This window comes from Pseudophryne corroboree (assembly GCF_028390025.1).
Source record: "Pseudophryne corroboree isolate aPseCor3 chromosome 3 unlocalized genomic scaffold, aPseCor3.hap2 SUPER_3_unloc_5, whole genome shotgun sequence".
In the NCBI taxonomy this organism is placed as follows: domain Eukaryota; kingdom Metazoa; phylum Chordata; class Amphibia; order Anura; family Myobatrachidae; genus Pseudophryne; species Pseudophryne corroboree.
Window position 1 is genome coordinate 3,101,200 of NW_026967541.1, and position 21,236 is coordinate 3,122,435.

General features: G+C 47.0%; 1 protein-coding gene across 1 annotated transcript in view; it reads left to right on the forward strand.

Moving 5' to 3' along the window:
* Nucleotides 1-21,236, forward strand: part of LOC134984374 (zinc finger protein 260-like) — a 207,638-nt gene that overhangs the window by 138,409 nt on the left and 47,993 nt on the right. The gene's annotated exons all lie outside the window — the stretch shown is intronic.

Here is a 21,236-nt window from a genome sequence, read left to right on the forward strand (position 1 = left end):
GGTAGATGTGATGGTGGGTGACCAAGTGCCATATGTGGCAGCTTCTAGGTACACATTGCGGATCTGGTGGTGGCTGTGGTCTCTCAGTGTCTGGTCTAGGATTGGCTATCAACCATTGATGATCAGGAATCATTGATGGTTTATACCTGATGATAACTAGTTTTACCATCAAAGGCAGAGAGCCAGGTAGTTACCCGCCATCAATAGTAGCTGTGAAGATACTGGGTTCCAAATCACTCACAGTGGTAGATGAAACACCAACAGTGGTTATTGAACAGAATGGGCTCTAACCAGCTCACACCTCTGTAATCCAATTCCACATGACAATTCCCACCACAAACTCCTGACAGAACATCACTACTTAGTCAAGGAGCATAGAATCTCTCAGCTCTCTGGTTAGCTCTACTTATACCCCCAGAAGCTTCATATAGCAGGGGTGTGTGTGACATATTTGTCTAAGGATCTTACAGCATTGTAATACAATACATATTCTAATCAAGGTGATTACATCAGTCAGAGAACAACCATGTCTGGTCAGCTCACTGTAGGACAATAGGGAGTAAACAAAAATGGGCAATGGTACCTTATATGACTCACCCTTTGAGTGTCCACTGTGGTGGTAGTAAACAATAGAAAACTAGGTCTAACATGAATACATTATCCAAAGGGTAACAGATAACGTAACACAATTGCATATAGTAACAATATTAAGGTTGATTTATACACAATATTGGGTGAGCAGTAATGGACATGTTATGGAGAATGAGGAAACATATGAATTGAATGTATAGGGATATGGGGATAAAAAGTACATATCTGACATGAGAAATGAGGCATAGCTATATTGTCACAGACCTCTCATTTCCTCACAGTAGCCATGGGCCAGATGTTATTTCCCATCATTTACAGACTTCTGCCGCTGCACCGAGATGATAGGCTGTCAGCCAGTAGCCCTGCACCGCTCCGGCTCTTACATATAGTGTGCTGTTCCAGCTGGGAATGGGATGCCCCATCCACCTCACTGACTATCATAATTCTTATCATATAGAACTAAAGAATACTTCGATATAGTGGGCAATATAAACTGCCAGACAACATTTGTGGTTTATGTAATCTCCTGCATTTGCGGTTGCCAATATGTCGGTAGAACAATACGCTCTCTAGGGTTTTTAGAACATAGAAGATTAATTCTTAAAAAGTCAACTAAACACAGTGTACCTGGACATGTTTTCTCACTCCATGGAGGAGATTGTGGGGTTCTGTCCATACAGGGAGTTGAACATATAAAACAGACATTCCGAGGTGGGGATAGATATAACCTCCTCTGTAAGAGGGAAGCATACTGGATTTGTATGATAGATACTTTGTTCCCTCTAGGTCTCAACGAAAACATTGAGCTGAATAATATATGAATCAATGTCTGTATGTTATTCTATTTTATCCTATAGCTTCCTTTTTTTTCTTCTTTCCTCCCCCTTTTTTTCCCTGGCTGTTTCCTTATCCTTCTGTTAAGAAACTTAGGGGCAGATTTATTAAGCTCGGTGAAGTGACAAAGTGGAAGGTGATAAAGAACCAGCCAATCAGATCCTAGCTGTCATGTCACAGGCTGGCTTTTATTATTGGCATAACTGTTTTTATTGTGTTGAACTCTAATAACTATTAGAAATATTTTTATTTATATACCATCAGCGCTCTTTTATGTCTCTATTGAAACTTAAACAATTTATATCGTCTAAGGCATCCAGTTGCCGCATAGGAGCTGCTATCTAATAATCAATATATTTGCTGCTCATTTAATACATGTAACATTGCATTAGTGCCTGATTTAGCTAGGTGATTATGGGCCAGATGTACTAAGCCTTGAAAAGTGATAACTATCACGGTGATAAAGTACCAGCCAATCGACTCCTAACTGTCATTTTTCAAACACAGCCAGTGACATGGTAGTTAGGAGCTGATTGGCTGGTAGTTTATCACTGTGAAATTTATCACTTTTCAGGCTTAGTACATTTCCCCCTATATCTTGCATTTTGTCACCTCACTGATGTGACAGGCTCAGCTGTCAGTCATGCAGCCCCACTGCTCCCAGTCTCTCCGTACTCATACATACATGCCTTTCTGGGAGTGTCTCGTCCTGGCTGTCAGTCATGCAGCCCCACTGCTCCCAGTCTCTCCGTACTCATACATACATGCCTTTCTGGGAGTGTCTCATCCTGGCTGTCAGTCATGCAGCCCCACTGCGCCCACTCTCTCCGTACTCATACATACATGCCTTTCTGGGAGTGTCTCGTCCTGGCTGTCAGTCATGCAGCCCCACTGCTCCCAGTCTCTCCGTACTCATACATACATGCCTTTCTGGGAGTGTCTCGTCCTGGGTGTCAGTGATGCAGCCCCACTGCGCCCACTCTCTCCGTACTCATACATACATGCCTTTCTGGGAGTGTCTCGTCCTGGGTGTCAGTCATGCAGCCCCACTGCGCCCACTCTCTCCGTACTCATACATACATGCCTTTCTGGGAGTGTCTCGTCCTGGGTGTCAGTCATGCAGCCCCACTGCACCCACTCTCTCCGTACTCATACATACATGCCTTTCTGGGAGTGTCTCGTCCTGGCTGTCAGTCATGCAGCCCCACTGCTCCCACTCTCTCCGTACTCATACATACATGCCTTTCTGGGAGTGTCTCGTCCTGGTTGTCAGTGATGCAGCCCCACTGCTCCCACTCTTTCCGTACTCATACATACATGCCTTTCTGGGAGTGTCTCGTCCTGGTTGTCAGTGATGCAGCCCCACTGCTCCCACTCTCCGTACTCATACATACATGCCTTTCTGGGAGTGTCTCGTCCTGGTTGTCAGTGATACAGTCCCACTGCGCCCACTCTCTCCGTACTCATACATATATGCCTTTCTGGGAGTGTCTCGTCCTGGTTGTCAGTCATGCAGCCCCACTGCGCCCACTCTCTCCGTACTCATACATACATGCCTTTCTGGGTGTGTCTCGTCCTGGTTGTCAGTGAGACAGTGTCTCTGGCACAGCTGTGTAATCATGATGTGAGTGTGTGCTGAGTAGTGAGTACTGCTAGCAGCAAGTCTCACAGCTTAACTGCAGTGTAGAAGTGAGGTGGGGGTGGGGAGAAGGGGGTTGCTACACCAATGAGTCAAGGAATGGAGGAGTTGGATGGGACTCACACAGCAGGTGGTGAAAAGCTTAAAAAGGAGGAGTGGTTGGAAGGGGAAGGAACTAGTAGGTTCAGAAGGGATTAGTGAGGGTAAGGACTCTCAAGGGAAATTGGAGTGGGATCCCACAGGTACCAAACTGGGTAAAGAGCAGCTTTTAGGAAGGAAATAGGTGAGCCAGACCCTGTGGTTGACCCTTCTCTGCCTCATGTGGGGTGGATCCTTGGACTCTCCAGATCCTGGGGATTCTTCTTGCCCTCTACCTGGTGGTTCTGTGGTCATCTCAGGCCATGAACCTCCCAGATGCCTGGCCTCCAGATAAACATGTAATGGTCATGAAGGTGGTCCTGGGCTCTGTACAGGAGGAGGTGGAACAAGCAAAGGAAAGTTGTGTCCCTTCTGAAGGGGCAATGGTGGACATTGTGAATGGTGAAGGGAAGGTTTTGTGGGTGAAGAGGGAGTTATGCCATATATCCCAGAAACATGGGTCCTCAGCCTATATGATGTGCCACCATTAATGTGGCTTCTGTCTTGTGCAACCAAGCTTGATTTATGGGATTTGTCATTTTTTTAAGCAGGATAAATGCTGATTTTTTTATTTCTGCAGTAGACTAGAATAAGCTGAGACAGTCCACTTCCATTATACCACCGGAATGTGACGGTCAGTGACCACCGTGCCATCACTTACCTGTATGCTTACACGAAACAGAATGATGGAACACTTACACGGTTTCTTTACATCTTCTGGGGTCCACTCCGAGATTAGACATTATGGCGTAATTACTCAGACGGGAATATAAAACAGAATAAAAAATAAAAGCTATAATGTAATAATTAGATGCAAACAAAAGCTTTTATTATGAAATCATACAGAGGAGTATCCGCACCATATAGATGTAACATACAACAAACCACCGCAGATGGAACCCGGGTGACTCTAATGCACATGGTAATGTACAGGGTATATATGGATAGGATCTTGTATCAGAAAACACTCAGCACTCCTGATCAAGATGAGTGTCTGCAACAAGTTAGGCAAACTAGAAGTGAAAACACGTTCCAATGGCCGCCATATTGTCGTGCAGCAATACAGATTGTGTAAACTGGTATTAGACATTCACATTTACACAAAGCACAAGATACAAAATAAACAGCAGAAAAAAGACCTAAGCATTTGGGATGTATTATTTAGGAAGTAAAATAGGATTTTGGTACCTACCAGTAAATCCTTTTCTCTTAGTCCGTAGAGGATGCTGGGGATTCCAAAAGGACCATGGGGTATAGACGGATCCGCAGGAGCTTGGGCACACTGTAAAGACTTAAAGTGGGTGTGAACTGGATCCTCCCTCTATGACCCTCCTCCAGACCTCAGTTAGAAAACTGTGCCCAGGAGAGATGGACAATTGCGAGGAAAGAATTTATTGTTATAAACACAGTGAGTGTCATACCAGCTCAGACCTCAAACACACCGTAGAACGTGGCACTCCGTAGAATACCAGTCAACGGCATGAACAAAACCCTGAGAGAATATGTAACACAACCCATGTGTCCACAGAAACAAAAATAGGACCCTGCATGCTATGTCATGAACAACGGTAGCAACCACCAGACAGAGAAGACACACCACCAGGGTGTAACCAAAAAGCAATAACTGCAGACACCGTACGCACTGGGACGGGCGCCCAGCATCCTCTACGGACCAAGAGAAAAGGATTTACCAGTAGGTACCAAAATCCTATTTTCTCATACGTCCTAGAGGATGCTGGGGATTTCAAAAGGACCATGGGGTTTATACCAAAGCTCCAAAACGGGCGGGAGAGTGCGGACGACTCTGCAGCACCGAATGAGCAAACACAAGGTCCTCAACAATCCGGGTATCAAACTTGTAAAGCATGGCAAAAACTTTTGACCCCGACCAAGAATCCGCTCGGCAAAGTTGAACCGCCGAGACTCCTCGGACATTCGCCCAAGAAAATCCCATCTTCCCAAAAGAAGGAACCTCCACCGACTTCGGTGACGGCAAAGCAGCCGTAGAACAAACATGCCAGACCGCATCACAGATTCAGCATGCAACAAACTGCATAACGCAGTCTCCCAAAGTAAGCTGGGAACATACCACATAAACAGGGCCTCTGTTACTCCAAACTAAGCCAAATAGATGACTTGCATACTCAAAACCCTGGCTAGAGCAAGGGGGTTTGAACCAGCTAATGCCTAAGTAACCCCCGGCATCAACAAAAGCCTGATTTCTGCGAAACCCCTCTTGGTAGAACTATCAACCGAGTACTCAATTCCTCTCTATCCACCTGAAAGATCAAACAAGGCTCTTGTGGGACAAGACCACCACTTCCGACACCCGCCTTGCGGACGTCGAAGTCAAAAACCTGACCACTTTCCAAACGAGAAAAATTTCCGCAAAAAAACGTAATAGTCTTGCCTTCACATCGGCTTGTAACGTATGGATAAGCACGACCTAGCTGAAAGTCCTCCATAGGAGCCTTCCTGGATACACACCGAGACACATAATTACTCCAACAACGGTTGTAACGCTGTGCCGTGAGTTCTTTCCAAGCCGGAAGAATTGAAGAAACGACTTCACTGGGGACACCCATTCAGCTTAGGATACGACCTTCAACCGCCCCGCCATTAGACGCAGCCGCGGTAAGTCCTGATACACGCCCTGATCCTGTTGTAACATTACCTCACGTAAAGGAAGAGGGCAGTAATTTTCTATGAGTAAACCATGAAAACTGGATAGCCAACCCTCTCTGGTTAGACCGGAGTTCAGAGGATCATCGATCATCTTACGCTTACCACTGCCAGAAAAGTGAAAGCGGAGAGGCCACCTCGACCGACTAAAAACACCCACGGTGTCACAGGGATGTCCGCTGCTATATCCCGAGTGTCTCTTAACCTGGAACCCTCTCCTCGAGGTCTCACGTTGAGGCGAAACGCCAACATGTCCAATTGCGACACTCCACAAAGACTTGGCACGTCTGGGAAAGCTTCTCAATAATGACAGTATTTTTCCCGGCTGAATATCATGTCCGCAAAGGAAATCTATGTCTCCGTCGTTTACCTCCGGAATGAAGACTGCTAACATAGCGTTTACCAGACTTCCCCCTCAACTGCAAACAGTGCATCTTCTGCCATTTTCGTTTTTTTTTTGTTCCGCCCTAGCGGATTACTTACGCCATTTCTGACAAGGCTTCTGGCAGAATTAACACGGCAGAGCATGAAGAATACGTTCGTCTAAAATAGCTCTTAATTCCAAAGCTTACAGCAGACAAGTTTCCCAACCTGACCTCATCCTCTGGAAATACGTCCCTTGCAAAGGACTGCTCCCCAGCTTCGGAGATTTATATGCACGGACACCAAGATCTAAACCTGGATCCCTAACCTTTATTCCTCTAGAAGGAAAAAATCGAGCAGACACCACAGGAGCGATGTCCTGGCCGTTTTGATTATATTCCGGTGGATGCGCAGGTGAGACCCGGACCACATTTCCAACTGGTCCCATGAAAATCACTCTGGTATTAGACCTGCTCTCCGAAAAAAAAACTCTCTTGCAGCATCTTCTTAATGGAACCTATTGATGAGGTGTCACCTCAAAGTCGATCCAACTCTGGAACCTCAGACCTCTTTCCACAGGAAAACACCAAACCATAACCGGTCAGTATCTACTCTGAAAACCACTTCTGACATCTGCGTCGTTGGGAACAACAGGCCCATTTCTGCGCTGAAGAACCGTCAGAGATAAACAAGGATATGCACCTTTTTACAGGGACAACCAGACAATGTCCTGAACGTGACGCACCTCTGTAAGGCGTTGCGTGTTACCTCCCCTTCCATAGGGGAGTGGCAAAATCTATTAGAAAAAACAGTAAGGGGAAACAACCGTAACTCAGAATGTTCCCCTTTGGCTTCTATAAATAACTCACATGTCGTAGTCTATTCCTAGACTAACTGAAAATTAGTGGACAAGTGGTCACCGAAGTGGGGACCAGCCAGATAGACTCAGCGACAAGTGGTGTATGTAGTGGAAACAGAAACTACGTCCACTTCTGCGAACCTAACAAGGCTGCAGAACACTTACCTTTTCACCTTCCACTGTCTACACAGAAAAGGAAAAATAAAAAGAACGGTCTCGAACCGGTTATAGACTGCATCCCACAAAAGAATGCGTCATCCACCGTTGTGAAGGAGGTTAACTCACGAATTTAGCCTTATCAGCGGATACCGCCGAGATTAACTGAAGAGAGGCCACACCAAACAGCTGTATACCTCCCACCAGCATCTCCTGGAGACGACCTCCGCATTTTTCCGGTCACACCACCTACTGTCACTTGGCAGCCTGCTGTAATGTTATAAGGAAAAATAAACATAGGCAAGCCCTACCCACTCTGGGCAGGATAATTCTATCGGATGCTTACCCGACTACCACACTCCCTCAAGTGCATACATTGCAAATAAGGTCAAAGTATAGAAATAAAATTTCACTTAGCTGCCTGTGTATGATCCTTTGCGACCGGGCTCTGCGTCGACCAGGAGTTGACTGTCATAGATTTCTCTCCGCGTTGTGAAGAGATTAATATTCGGACTCCTTGAGAGCATCGAAACCAACTCGATCCCGGCCAATCTAGAGCTTAATCAACAGAGCGACCAGCCCATGAGAAGAATACCATTATTTCAGCGTTCATGTATATACATCATGTAATACACAATATAACACATATATCGTAATCATGCATATATAAAGTCATATCTACACATAAATACATATAGACATAACCTATACGCAAGTGGATTGTCCAGACCCGTCAGGTCCCTAGTGACAGTAATGTGTATGACCATGTACTGACATGCCCCCCATGTGGATCTACCAGGAACTTTACGGCCGACAGAAACTGAGGAAATGTCGACAGCCCGGAATAGTAAGCGGCAGAATAATCACAATCTTGGAAACCCCAAGGGGTCTGAGGGAAGCATACCTCTACAATTGTAATAACACTCCCCCTACTTATATATAAACAAAATATAGAAATACCAATACAGGCACCAGGCAATAACAGCTTGTTAATTCTTTTAGCCAGGCATTACCGTTGATGCCGACAGGGCATCGACCGACCGCCGTGTCTCCCCTAGTGTGTTTACTTGTTTTTTTAAGCACACAAAAGTAACCTGTCAATACTTAGTTGTTTGAATCAAGTACCGGCAAGCGTCGGCGAAACCGACAGTTATCCCCACAGGCGCCTTTGACAAAGCCCTCACACCTGTCGACACACGTCGACTAACCAATAGTGGGTAAACAAAACAGGGAAACAGTGTATTTATGTATTACAACAAGGATTCTGCGTCCATTTATCAATCCTAATGCTGTATGACACCCATACAGCATTAAAACACTCTGTGTACCCCTTCCTTCTTAGTATACAGCAAGTCCCGGTGGGGAACTTTGGAAAATGGCGCTGACCCCTCTGTGAGGTCTAAGCTCCGCCCCTTCTCGGCGCACTTAAGCCCGCTCGACAAAAAAATAATATATATATATATATATATATATAAAACCCTATATTGAGCCGGGGGACCCTATACACAGGGAGATTACACCTCTGGGAGGGCAACACAGTCCAAACATTGCGTTCCCCACTGTTTGTTCTTGGCGGGGACAGCAGGGAAAAATGGCGCTGACTCAGTGTGTGAGGCTAAGCTCCGCCCCTCTCGGCGCGCTATAGCCCCCCTGGATCTGAAAACCAAATAGGCCGAGTACTAAATATAGGGTATATATATATATATATATATATATATATATATATATAGAACGTCCATCCAAATTATGGCACTCTGCGGACTTAATCATCTGCAATAACTCACGATGTAGGCAGCATAGCTTTGCAACGTTTCGGCAACTTTATTTGCCTTTTTCAAGCAGCATAATCGAAAAAGGCAAATAAAGTTGCCGAAACGTTGCAAAGCTATGCTGCCTACATCGTGAGTTATTGCAGATGATTAAGTCCGCAGAGTGCCATAATTTGGATGGACGTTCTGTATCTTTTTGAATGAGCACCGCGGCAAGATTCAGCAAGAAGTGTGAGTGCCGGTTGTACGAAGATATATATATATATATATATATATATATATATATATATATACTCAGCACCATGCTGCTCAGGGCGCCCCCCTGCGCGCCGTGCACCCCAGACAACGTTCGGGAAGCGGGAGTTCCGGCGCATCGCGCACCTGCCGCTCTCAGGTGGGTCCCCGTGTGCGGCGCCCGGGAGATCTAACTATCTATGCTGCCCCGGGCGCCACCACATCCCGGCGCCCTGTACCCCATGGCGGCTGACGGGGTCTGTATATGGAGCCCCCGGCAGCGAGAGTAAGAACTGTTAAAACTGACTCGCTGCCCAGGGCGCCCCCCCCCCCCCCGCGCGCCCTGCACCCGTATAAGCGGTGGCGGGGAAATAATTAAAGTATACTGGCGGGGGATGAACCACGGTACCTCGGCAACCTAAATGCTTTTTTTTTTTTGCCAGTTGTTCACATTAAGCAGACCAGTAACATGCGCCCAGGGCGCTCCCCCCCCCCCCCCCAGCGCCCTGCACCCTGTGAGTGCCGTTGGTGTGTGGGAGCATGAAGAGCAGCACTACCACTGTACTTCCATTACTGAAGTCTTCTGCCGTCTGAAGTCTTCTTTTCTTCCAATACTCACCCGACTTCTTTCTTCTGGCTTCTGTGAGGGGATTGACGCCGTGGCTCCGGGAACAAGAAGCTAGGCGCACCAAGTGATCGAACCCTCTGGAGCTAATGGTGTCCAGTAGCCGAGAAGCAGAGCCTTGAAACTCACAGAAGTAGGTCCTGCTTCTCTCCCCTCAGTCCCACGCTGCAGGGAGCCTGTAGCCAGCAGGTCTCCCTGAAAATAAAAAACCTAACATAAAGTCTTTCAGAGAAACTCAGTAGAGCTCCCCTAGTGTGTGATCCATCACTCCTGGGCACAAAGGCTAACTGAGGTCTGGAGGAGGGGCATAGAGGGAGGAGCCAGTTCACACCCAGTTTAAGTCTTTACAGTGTGCCCAAGCTCCTGCGGATGCGTCTATACCCCATGGTCCTTTTGGAATCCCCAGCATCCTCTAGGACGTATGAGAAATAGAGGTACATTAATGAAAAGCGTGAGTAACAGTCATCAGTCTGCTTGTGAAGGTCTCTAGAGTGCAGGCCTCTTGGACTGTGCAAGGCAGTGAGTTCCATGGTCAGGGCTACAAAGCTAAACGTTCAACCCATAAATGAATGACAGGAGATTCTTGGTACTGCTGGTAACAGTCCATCTGTAGAAGCAAGCAAGCAGGGCAGTAAGGAGACAGAAGCTGCTTCTAGTACCTTGGACCATGTAATGTTGAGCTGGGAAAGTCAGTTAGCCAATTATGAAATAGATTTGTCATCTTACAGGCAGCCAGTGAAGGGAGTAGAGAATGGGTGTTATGTGGCAGGAATTAGCTGGTTAGGTAACAGCCTGGCTGCTGCATTCTGTACTAGCTGCAAGCTCTGTAATTCTTTTGCTGGTAGACCCAGGTAGATGGCATTGCAGTAGTCTATGAACTTCTGAGGGAATCAAGTGCTTGATTCTGGCTATGGTCCACAGATGGAAGAATGAGGATTTGTATGTGGCAGATACCTGATGTCTGTGTCAGCCACATACCAGGACAACACAAAGATTCAGCACATGTTCAGTATTTTCAATTCTGTACACCAAAGCATAAATCCAGATGGTTGGTAAAGTCTTGTCCTTTGTTCGTGAGCTTCTATTATGTTTCACAAAGACTGAGTCACAGCCAACTGGCATCATCCACCCATGGCGCTCAGCTAGACAACCATTTAGGATTGGTATTAGGTTCTCAGTACATGGAGCAAAAAGCAGGTCATCTGCATAGCAGTGGTAGACCAGGCCAAGACGTCTGATTATATCACCCAGTGGTAGCATTTATATTGCATAAAGCATAGGAGATAAGGTTGACCCTTGAGGAACATTGCATGACAGTGATAATTATACTCCAGAATATGTAAATGGTTCCGTATTTGGGTAATGTCTAATATGTTCAACAAGAGCGGATTTATTTCTCTCACAGCATGAAAATGGCTTTTCACCTGTGTGACTCCTCTGATGTGTAACAAGATTTGATTTATATGCAAAACATTTCCCACACACAGAACAGGAATACGGCTTCTCACCTGTAGGACTTCTCTGATGTAGAACAAGATGTGATTTCCGTGCAAAACATTTCCCACACTCAGAACATGGAAATGGCTTCTCACCTGTGTGAGTATGCTGATGAATATCAAAATGTGATTTGAATGCAAAACATTTCCCACACTCAGAACAGGAATACGGCTTCTCACCTGTGTGACTTCTCTGATGTGTAACAAGATCTGATTTCCGTGCAAAACATTTCCTACCGTCAGAACAGGAATACGGCTTCTCATCTGTGTGAGTATGCTGATGAATATCAAAATGTAATTTGAATGCAAAACATTTCCCACACTCAGAACAGGAATACGGCTTCTCACCTGTGTGACTTCTCTGATGTGTAACAAGATCTGATTTCCGTGCAAAACATTTCCTACACTCAGAACAGGAATACGGCTTCTCATCTGTGTGAGTATGCTGATGAATATCAAAATGTAATTTGAATGCAAAACATTTCCCACACTCAGAACAGGAATACGGCTTCTCACCTGAGTGACTTCTCTGATGTCTAACAAGAACTGATTTAAATGTGAAACATTTCCCACACTCAGAACAGGAATACGGCTTCTCACCTGAGTGACTTCTCTGATGTCTAACAAGAACGGATTTAAATGCGAAACATTTCCTACACTCAGAACAGGAAAATGGCTTCTCACCTGTGTGACTACTCTGATGTGTAACAAGAGCTGATTTCTGTGTAAAACATTTCCCACACTCAGAACAGGAAAACGGCTTCTCACCTGTGTGACGTCTCTGATGTCTAACAAGAACTGATTTACATGCGAAACATTTCCCACACTCAGAACAGGAAAACGGCTTCTCACCTGAGTGACTTCTCTGATGTGCAACAAGAGCTGATTTCCGTGGAAAACATTTCCTACACTCAGAACATGGAAATGGCTTCTCACCTGTGTGACTACTCTGATGTGTAACAAGAGCTGATTTCTGTGTAAAACATTTCCCACACTCAGAACAGGAATACGGCTTCTCACCTGTGTGACTTCTCTGATGTTTAACAAGATCTGATTTCCGTGCAAAACATTTCCCACACTCAGAACATGGAAATGGCTTCTCACCTGTGTGAGTATGCTGATGAATAACAAAATGTGATTTGAATGCAAAACATTTCCCACACTCAGAACAGGAATACGGCTTCTCACCTGTGTGACTACTCTGATGTGTAACAAGAGCTGATTTCTGTGTAAAACATTTCCCACACTCAGAACAGGAAAACGGCTTCTCACCTGTGTGACTTCTCTGATGTGTAACAAGAACTGATTTAAATGCGAAACATTTCCCACATTCAGAACATATCAGTGGCCTCTCACCTGCCTTAGCTGGATGATGGGTAATAAGCTTTGTGTTCTGTGTAAAACATTTGGCATCTACAGAACAGGGAAACTCTGTATCTACTGTCAGAGCTGTAACAGATGCACCAATATCAGAGTGATCAGGAGAACATTCCCCAGGATCAGGGGGATCAGCTGATAGAGCTGGATGTATAATTGGGGTAATGGGGTTATCTCCTGGAGAATCCTGTCTACTGTCATTATCTGTTATTTCAGAATCCTGGGATACCATTAGATGTCCTTCTGAGATATTCCTGCTTGTGTGTCCATCTGCTGGAAATAAAATACATTATGGAAATATAAAATGAGTAGACAAGACCCAGGGTGTTACAGGATACAATATATAATTCTATAACTGACATGTTTTACCTGTAATCATTGCTTTTATGTGTATATAAAAAAAAAAAGTTAGGATGCTTAGACTGGAGCTTGATCAACACTGAACGCTCATGTGGGATTACTAGAGGCGACATGGACGCTCATGTGGGATTACTAGAGGCGACATGGACGCTCATGTGGGATTACTAGAGGTGACATGGACGCTCATGTGGGATTACTAGATGGGACATGGACGCTCATGTGGGATTACTAGAGGTGACAAGGACGCTCTTGTGGGATTACTAGAGGTGACATGGACGCTCATGTGGGATTCCTAGAGGCGACATGGACGCTCATGTGGGATTCCTAGAGGTGACACGGACGCTCATCTGGGATTACTAGAGGTGACACTGATGCTCATGTGGGATTACTAGAGGCTACATGGACGCTCATGTGGGATTACCAGAGGTGACATGGACGCTCATGTGGGATTACTAGAGGTGACACTGATGCTCATGTGGGATTACTAGAGGCGACATGGACGCTCATGTGGGATTACTAGAGGCGACATGGACGCTCATGTGGGATTACTAGAGGCGACATGGACGCTCATGTGGGATTACTAGAGGCGACATGGACGCTCATGTGGGATTCCTAGAGGTGACACGGACGCTCATGTGGGATTACTAGAGGTGACACTGATGCTCATGTGGGATTACTAGAGGCGACATGGACGCTCATGTGGGATTACTAGAGGTGACACTGATGCTCATGTGGGATTACTAGAGGCGACATGGACGCTCATGTGGGATTACTGGAGGAGACATGGACGCTCATGTGGGATTACCAGGTGACATGGACGCTCATGTGGGATTACTAGGAGGTGACACTGATGCTCATGTGGGATTACTAGAGGCGACATGGACGCTCATGTGGGATTACTAGAGGCGACATGGACGCTCATGTGGGTTTACTAGAGGTGACATGGACGCTCGTGTGGGATTACTGGAGGAGACATGGTTGTAATAATAAAACACCAAAGAAGAGAAAATGCTGTCCTGCTTGCGCACTAATAAATAGGATTTTAATACCTACCAGTAAATCCTTTTCTCTGAGTCCGTAGAGGATGCTGGGGTCATCAATAGAACCATGGGGTATAGACAGGATCCACAGGAGAAATGGGCACTTTAAGACTTTAATAAGGGCGTGAACTGGCTCCTCCCTCTATGCCCCTCTTCCAGACCTCAGTTATAGGAACTGTGCCGAGGGAGACGGACATTAGGTTGGTTTATATGAAAAGTAGAAACCACCTTCGGCAGAAACTGTTGACGAGTTCTCAACTCTGCTCTATCTTCATGGAAGATCAAATAAGGGCTCTTGTGAGACTAGGCCGCCAATTCGGACACCCGCCGTGCAGATGCCAAGGCCAATAAAATTACCACTTTCCAAGTGAGGAATTTCAAATCCACCTTTTGAAAAAGGTTCAAACCAGTGACATTGAAGGAACTGTAACATCATGTTAAGGTCTCAAGGTGCCACAGGAGGCACAAAAGGAGGTTGGATGTGTAAACACCCCTTTTGCAAACGTTTGCACCTCAGGAAGTGAGGCCAATTGTTTCTGAAAGAAAACTGACAATGCAGAAATCTGTACTTTAATGGATCCTAATTTAAGGCCCGCATCCACTCCAGCTTGTAAAAAGTGGAGAAAACGTCCAAGTTAAAAAATATCCGCAGGAGCCTTCTTGGACTCGCACCAGGAAATATATTTCCTCCAAATGTGGTGATAGTGTTTTGCCGTAACATCCTTTCTAGCCTGAATAAGAGTGGGAATGACTTCACTGGGAATTCCCTTCTGGGCTAGAATCTGGCGTTCAACCGCCATGCCGTCAAACGTAGCCGCAGTAAATCTTGATACTGACACAGCCCCTGCTGTAACAGGTCCTCTCGTAGAGGAAGCAGCCAGGGATTTCCTATGCGTAAATCCTGAAGATCGGGATACCAAGCCCTCCTTGGCCAATCTGGAACAATGAGGATCGTCAGAACCTTTCTTCTTCTTATAATTTTGAACACTCTCGGAATGAGAGGAAGTGGAGGGAACACATACCGACTGAAACACCCACGGTGTCACCAGAGCGTCCACCGCTATGGCTTGAGGGTCCCTAATTTTGGAGTTTCTTGTTGAGACGAGACGCCATCATCTCTACTTGGGGAGTACCCCAGCGACTTGTCACTTCTGTGAAGACTTCTGGATGAAGTCCCCACTCTCCTGGATGGAGATCGTGTCTGCTGAGGAAGTCTGCTTTCCAGTTGTCCACTCCTGGAATAAAGATAGCTGACAGAGCGCTTAGATGTTTCTCCGCCCAGCGGAGAATCCTTGTGGCTTCTGCCATTGCTGCTCTGCTTTTTGTTCCGCCCCGGCTGTTGATGTAAGTTACTGCTGTTACATTCTCCGACTGGATGAGGACGGGTCGACTTTGAAGAAGGCGTTCCGTTTGTAGAAGGCCGTTGTAAATCGCCCTTAATTCCAGAACCTTTATGTGGAGACAAGTCTCCTGACTTGACCATCTTCCTTGCACCCCAACCCCGGGGACTTGCATCTGTGGTCATTAGAATCCAATCCTGAATACCGAACCTGCGTCCCTCGATGAGGTGAGAACTGTGCAGCCACCACAGCAGTGATATTCTTGTCTTTGAGGACAGGACTATCGTCCGTTGCATGTGTAGGTGGGAACCGGACCACTTGTCCAACAGGTCCCACTGGAATACTCTGGCATGGAATCTGCCAAACTGAATGGCCTCGTAGGCTGCCACCATCTTTCCCAGCAAGCGAGTGCATTGATGTATTGACACTCTGGTTGGTTTTAAGATTTGTTCCCGAGCTTTTTCTTCCGGAAGAAAAACTCTCTGTAGTTCTGTGTCCAGATTCATCCCCAGAAACGACAGGCGGGTCGTAGGGATCAACTGAGATTTCAGCAGGTTGAGGAGCCAGCCATGCTGTTGCAACACCTTCAGGGACAGTGCAATGTTCTGTAACAACTTGTCCCTGCATCTGGCTTTCATCAGGAGATTGCATGCGAAGAAGAATCATCATCTCCGCCATCACTTTGGTGAAAATCCTCGGAGCCATGGACAGCCCAAACGGCAACGTCTGAAATTGGTAATGACAATCCTGAACCACAAAGCGCAGGAAGGCCTGATGAGGAGGATAAATGGGAACATGTAGGTAGGCATCCTTTATGTCTAAGGAGACCATAAAGTCCCCTTCCTCCAGACTGGAGATCACTGCTCTAAGAGACTCCATCTTGAATTTGAATTTCTGCAGAAAGAAATTTAGGTCTTTAAGGTTGAGGATCGGTCTGACCGAGCCGTCCGGCTTCGGAACCACGAATAAACTGGAATAAAAGCCTTGTCCCTGTTGCGCAGGGGGAACCGTGATAATGACCTGGTTCTGACACAATTTTTGTATTGTGTCGCACACTACCTCTCTGCCGGTCAGAGAAGCTGGCAAGGCTGATTTTAAAAATCGGCGAGGGGGAACGTCTTAAAATTCTAGTTTGTACCCTTCTGACACAATTTTTAAAATCCAAGGTTCCAGGCCCGAGCAAACCCAGACCTGGCTGAAGAGCTTGAGACGTGCCCCAACCGGCGAGGACTCCCGCAGGGAAACCCCAGCGTCATGCGGTGGACTTGGCAGAAGCCGGGGAGGACTTCTGTTCTTGGGAGGCAGAGAAGCCTGGGTTTCTTTTACCTCTTTCCCTGCCTCTAGCAGCAAGGAAGGCAGAGTCTCTTCCTCTTCGGTATCTATTGGGCCGAATGGACTGCATTTGATGATGCGTTTTCTTATGTTTTGGGGGAACATAAGGTAAAAATGACGATTTTCCAGCAGTAGCTGTAGAGACTCGGTTTGTAACCGGTAGGTATTAAAAATAAGATTTTACTCACCGGTAAATCTATTTCTCGTAGTCCGTAGTGGATGCTGGGACTCTGTAAGGACCATGGGGATTAGCGGCTCCGCAGGAGACTGGGCACAAACTAAAGAAAGCTTTAGGACTACCTGGTGTGCACTGGCTCCTCCCTCTATGACTCTCCTCCAGACCCCAGTTAGGATACTGTGCCCGGAAGAGCTGACACAATTTAGGAAGGATTTTGAATCCCGGGTAAGACTCATACCAGCCACACCAATCACACCGTACAACTCGTGATACTATACCCAGTTAACAGTATGAAAACAACGAAGCCTCTCAACAGATGGCTTTTAAACAATAACCCGTTAGTTTAACAATAACTATATACAAGTATTGCAGACAATCCGCACTTGGGATGGGCGCCCAGCATCCACTACGGACTACGAGAAATAGATTTACCGGTGAGTAAAATCTTATTTTCTCTGACGTCCTAAGTGGATGCTGGGACTCCGTAAGGACCATGGGGATTATACCAAAGCTCCCAAACGGGCGGGAGAGTGCGGATGACTCTGCAGCACCGAATGAGCGAACTCTAGGTCCTCCTCAGCCAGGGTGTCAAACTTGTAGAATCTTGCAAACGTATTTGACCCCAAACAAGTAGCTGCTCGGCAAAGTTGCAAAGCTGAGACCCCTCGGGCAGCCGCCCAAGAAGAGCCCACCTTCCTCGTGGAATGGGCTTTTACAGATTTAGGATGCGGCAGTCCAGCCGCAGAATGCGCAAGCTGAATTGTGTTACATATCCAGCGAGCAATAGTCTGCTTCGAAGCAGGAGCACCCAGCTTGTTGGGTGCATACAGGATAAATAGCGAGTCAGTTTTCCTGACTCCAGCCGTCCTGGAAACATATATTTTCAAGGCCCTGACTACGTCCAGTAACTTGGAGTCCTCCAAGTCCCTAGTAGCCGCAGGCACCACAATAGGTTGGTTCATGTGAAACGCAGATACCACCTTAGGGAGAAACTGGGGACGAGTCCTCAATTCTGCCCTATCCATATGGAAAATCAGATAAGGGCTTTTACACGACAAAGCCGCCAATTCTGACACACGCCTGGCCGAGGCAAGGCCAACAGCATGACCACTTTCCACGTGAGATATTTTAAATCCACGGTCTTAAGTGGCTCGAACCAATGTGACTTCAGAAAACTCAACACCACGTTGAGATCCCAAGGTGCCACAGGGGGCACAAAAGGGGGCTGAATATGCAGCACTCCCTTAACAAAAGTCTGAACTTCAGGCAGTGAAGCCAGTTCTTTCTGGAAGAAAATCGACAGAGCCGAAATTTGGACCTTAATGGAACCCAATTTTAGGCCCATAGTCACCCCTGACTGTAAGAAGTGCAGGAATCGACCCAGGTGAAATTCCTCCGTTGGGGCCTTCCTGGCCTCACACCAAGCCACATATTTTCGCCATATGCGGTGATAATGTTTTACTGTAACATCCTTCCTAGCTTTAATCAGCGTAGGAATGACTTCCTCCGGAATGCCTTCCTCCGGAATGCCCTTTTTCCTTTAGGATCCGGTGTTCAAACGCCATGCCGTCAAACGCAGCCGCGGTAAGTCTTGGAACAGACAGGGCCCCTGCTGCAGCAGGTCCTGTCTGAGCGGCAGAGGCCAAGGGTCCTCTGATATCATCTCTTGCAGTTCTGGGTACCAAGCTCTTCTTGGCCAATCCGGAACCACGAGTATAGTTCTTACTCCTCTCCTTCGTATTATTCTCAGTACCTTTGGTATGAGAGGAAGAGGAGGGAACACATAAACCGACTGGTACACCCACGGTGTCACTAGAGCGTCCACAGCTATCGCCTGAGGGTCCCTTGACCTGGCGCAATATATTTTTAGCTTTTTGTTGAGGCGGAACGCCATCATGTCCACCTGTGGCCTTTACCAACGATTTACAATCATGTGGAAGACTTCTGGATGAAGTCCCCACTCTCCCGGGTGGAGGTCGTGCCTGCTGAGGAAGTCTGCTTCCCAGTTGTCCACTCCCGGAATGAACACTGCTGACAGTGCTAACACGTGATTTTCCGCCCAACGGAGAATCCTTGTGGCTTCTGCCATCGCCATCCTGCTTCTCGTGCCGCCCTGTCGGTTTACATGGGCGACCACCGTGATGTTGTCTGACTGAATCAGTACCGGCTGGTCCTGAAGCAGGGGTCTTGCTTGACTTAGTGCATTGTAGATGGCCCTTAGTTCCAGGATATTTATGTGTAGGGAAGTCTCCTGACTTGACCACAGCCCTTGGAAGTTTCTTCCCTGTGTGACTGCCCCCCAGCCTCGAAGGCTGGCATCCGTGGTTACCAGGATCCAGTCCTGTATGCCGAATCTGCGGCCCTCTAGAAGATGAGCACTCTGCAGCCACCACAGCAGAGACACCCTGGTCCTTGGAGACAGGGTTATCAACTGATGCATCTGAAGATGCGATCCGGACCACTTGTCCAACAGGTCCCACTGAAAAGTTCTTGCATGGAACCTGCCGAATGGAATTGCTTCATAGGAAGCTACCATCTTTCCCAGGACTCGCGTGCAGTGATGCACCGACACCTGTCTTGGTTTCAGGAGGCCTCTGACTAGAGATGACAGCTTCTTGGCTTTCTCCTCCGGGAGAAACACTTTTTTCTGGTCCGTGTCCAGAACCATCCCCAGGAACAGTAGACGTGTCGTAGGTGCCAGCTGTGACTTTGGAATATTGAGAATCCAACCGTGCTGTTGTAGCACTTCCTGAGATAGTGCTACCCCGATCAACAACTGCTCCCTGGACCTCGCCCTTATCAGGAGATCGTCCCAGTACGGGATAATTAAAACTCCCTTTTTTCGAAGGAGTATCATCATTTCGGCCATTACCTTGGTAAATACCCTTGGTGCCGTGGACCGACCGAACGGCAACGTCTGGAATTGGTAATGACAATCCTGTACCACAAATCTGAGGTACTCCTGGTGAGGATGGTAAATGGGGACATGCAGGTAAGCATCCTTGATGTCCAGTGATACCATGTAATCCCCCTCTTCCAGGCTTGCAATAACCGCCCTGAGCGATTCCATCTTGAACTTGAATTTTTTTATATATGTGTTCAAGGATTTCAAATTTAAAATGGGTCTCACCGAACCGTCCGGTTTCGGTACCACAAACATTGTGGAATAGTAACCCCGTCCTTGTTGAAGGAGGGGCACCTTGACAATCACCTGCTGGGAATACAGCTTGTGTATTGCCTCTAACACAGCCTCCCTGTCTGAGGGAGTCGTTGGTAAGGCAGATTTTAAGAAACGTCGGGGGGGAGACGTCTCGAATTCCAGCTTGTACCCCAGAGATACTACTTGAAAGATCCAGGGATCCACCTGTGAGCGAGCCCACTGATCGCTGAAGCTTCTGAGACGGGCCCCCACCGCACCTGGCTCCGCCTGTGGAGCCCCAGCGTCATGCGGCGGACATGGCGGAAGCGGGGGAGGACTTTTGCTCTTGGGAACTGTATGTTGCAGCTTTTTCCCCCTACCTCTGCCTTTGGGCAGAAAGGACGCGCCCTTAACCCGCTTGCCCTTATGGGGCCGAAAGGACTGTACCTGATAATACGGTGCTTTCTTTGGCTGTGAGGGAACCTGGGGTAAAAATGCTGATTTCCCAGCTGTCGCTGTGGAAACTAGGTCAGAGAGACCATCCCCGAACAACTCCTCACCCTTGTAAGGCAAAACTTCCATGTGCCTTTTTGAATCTGCATCACCTGTCCACTGCCGAGTCCATAAACCCATCCTGGCAGAAATGGACATTGCACTTATTTTAGATGCCAGACGGCAAATATCCCCCTGTGCATCTCTCATGTATAAGACTGCGTCTTTTATATGCTCTATGGTTAGCAATATAGTGTCCCTGTCTAAGGTATCAATATTTTCTGACAGGGAATCTGACCACGCAGCTGCAGCACTGCACATCCATGCTGAAGCAATAGCTGGTCTCAGTATAATACCTGAGTGTGTATATACAGACTTCAGAATCGCCTCCTGCTTCCTATCAGCAGGCTCCTTTAGGGCGGCCGTATCCGGAGACGGTAGTGCCACCTTTTTTGACAAGCGTGTGAGCGCTTTATCCACCCTAGGGTGTGTTTCCCAACGTGACCTATCCTCTGGCGGGAAAGGGTACGTCATTAGTAATCATTTAGAAATTACCAATTTTTTATAAGGCGAAGCCCACGCTTCTTCACAC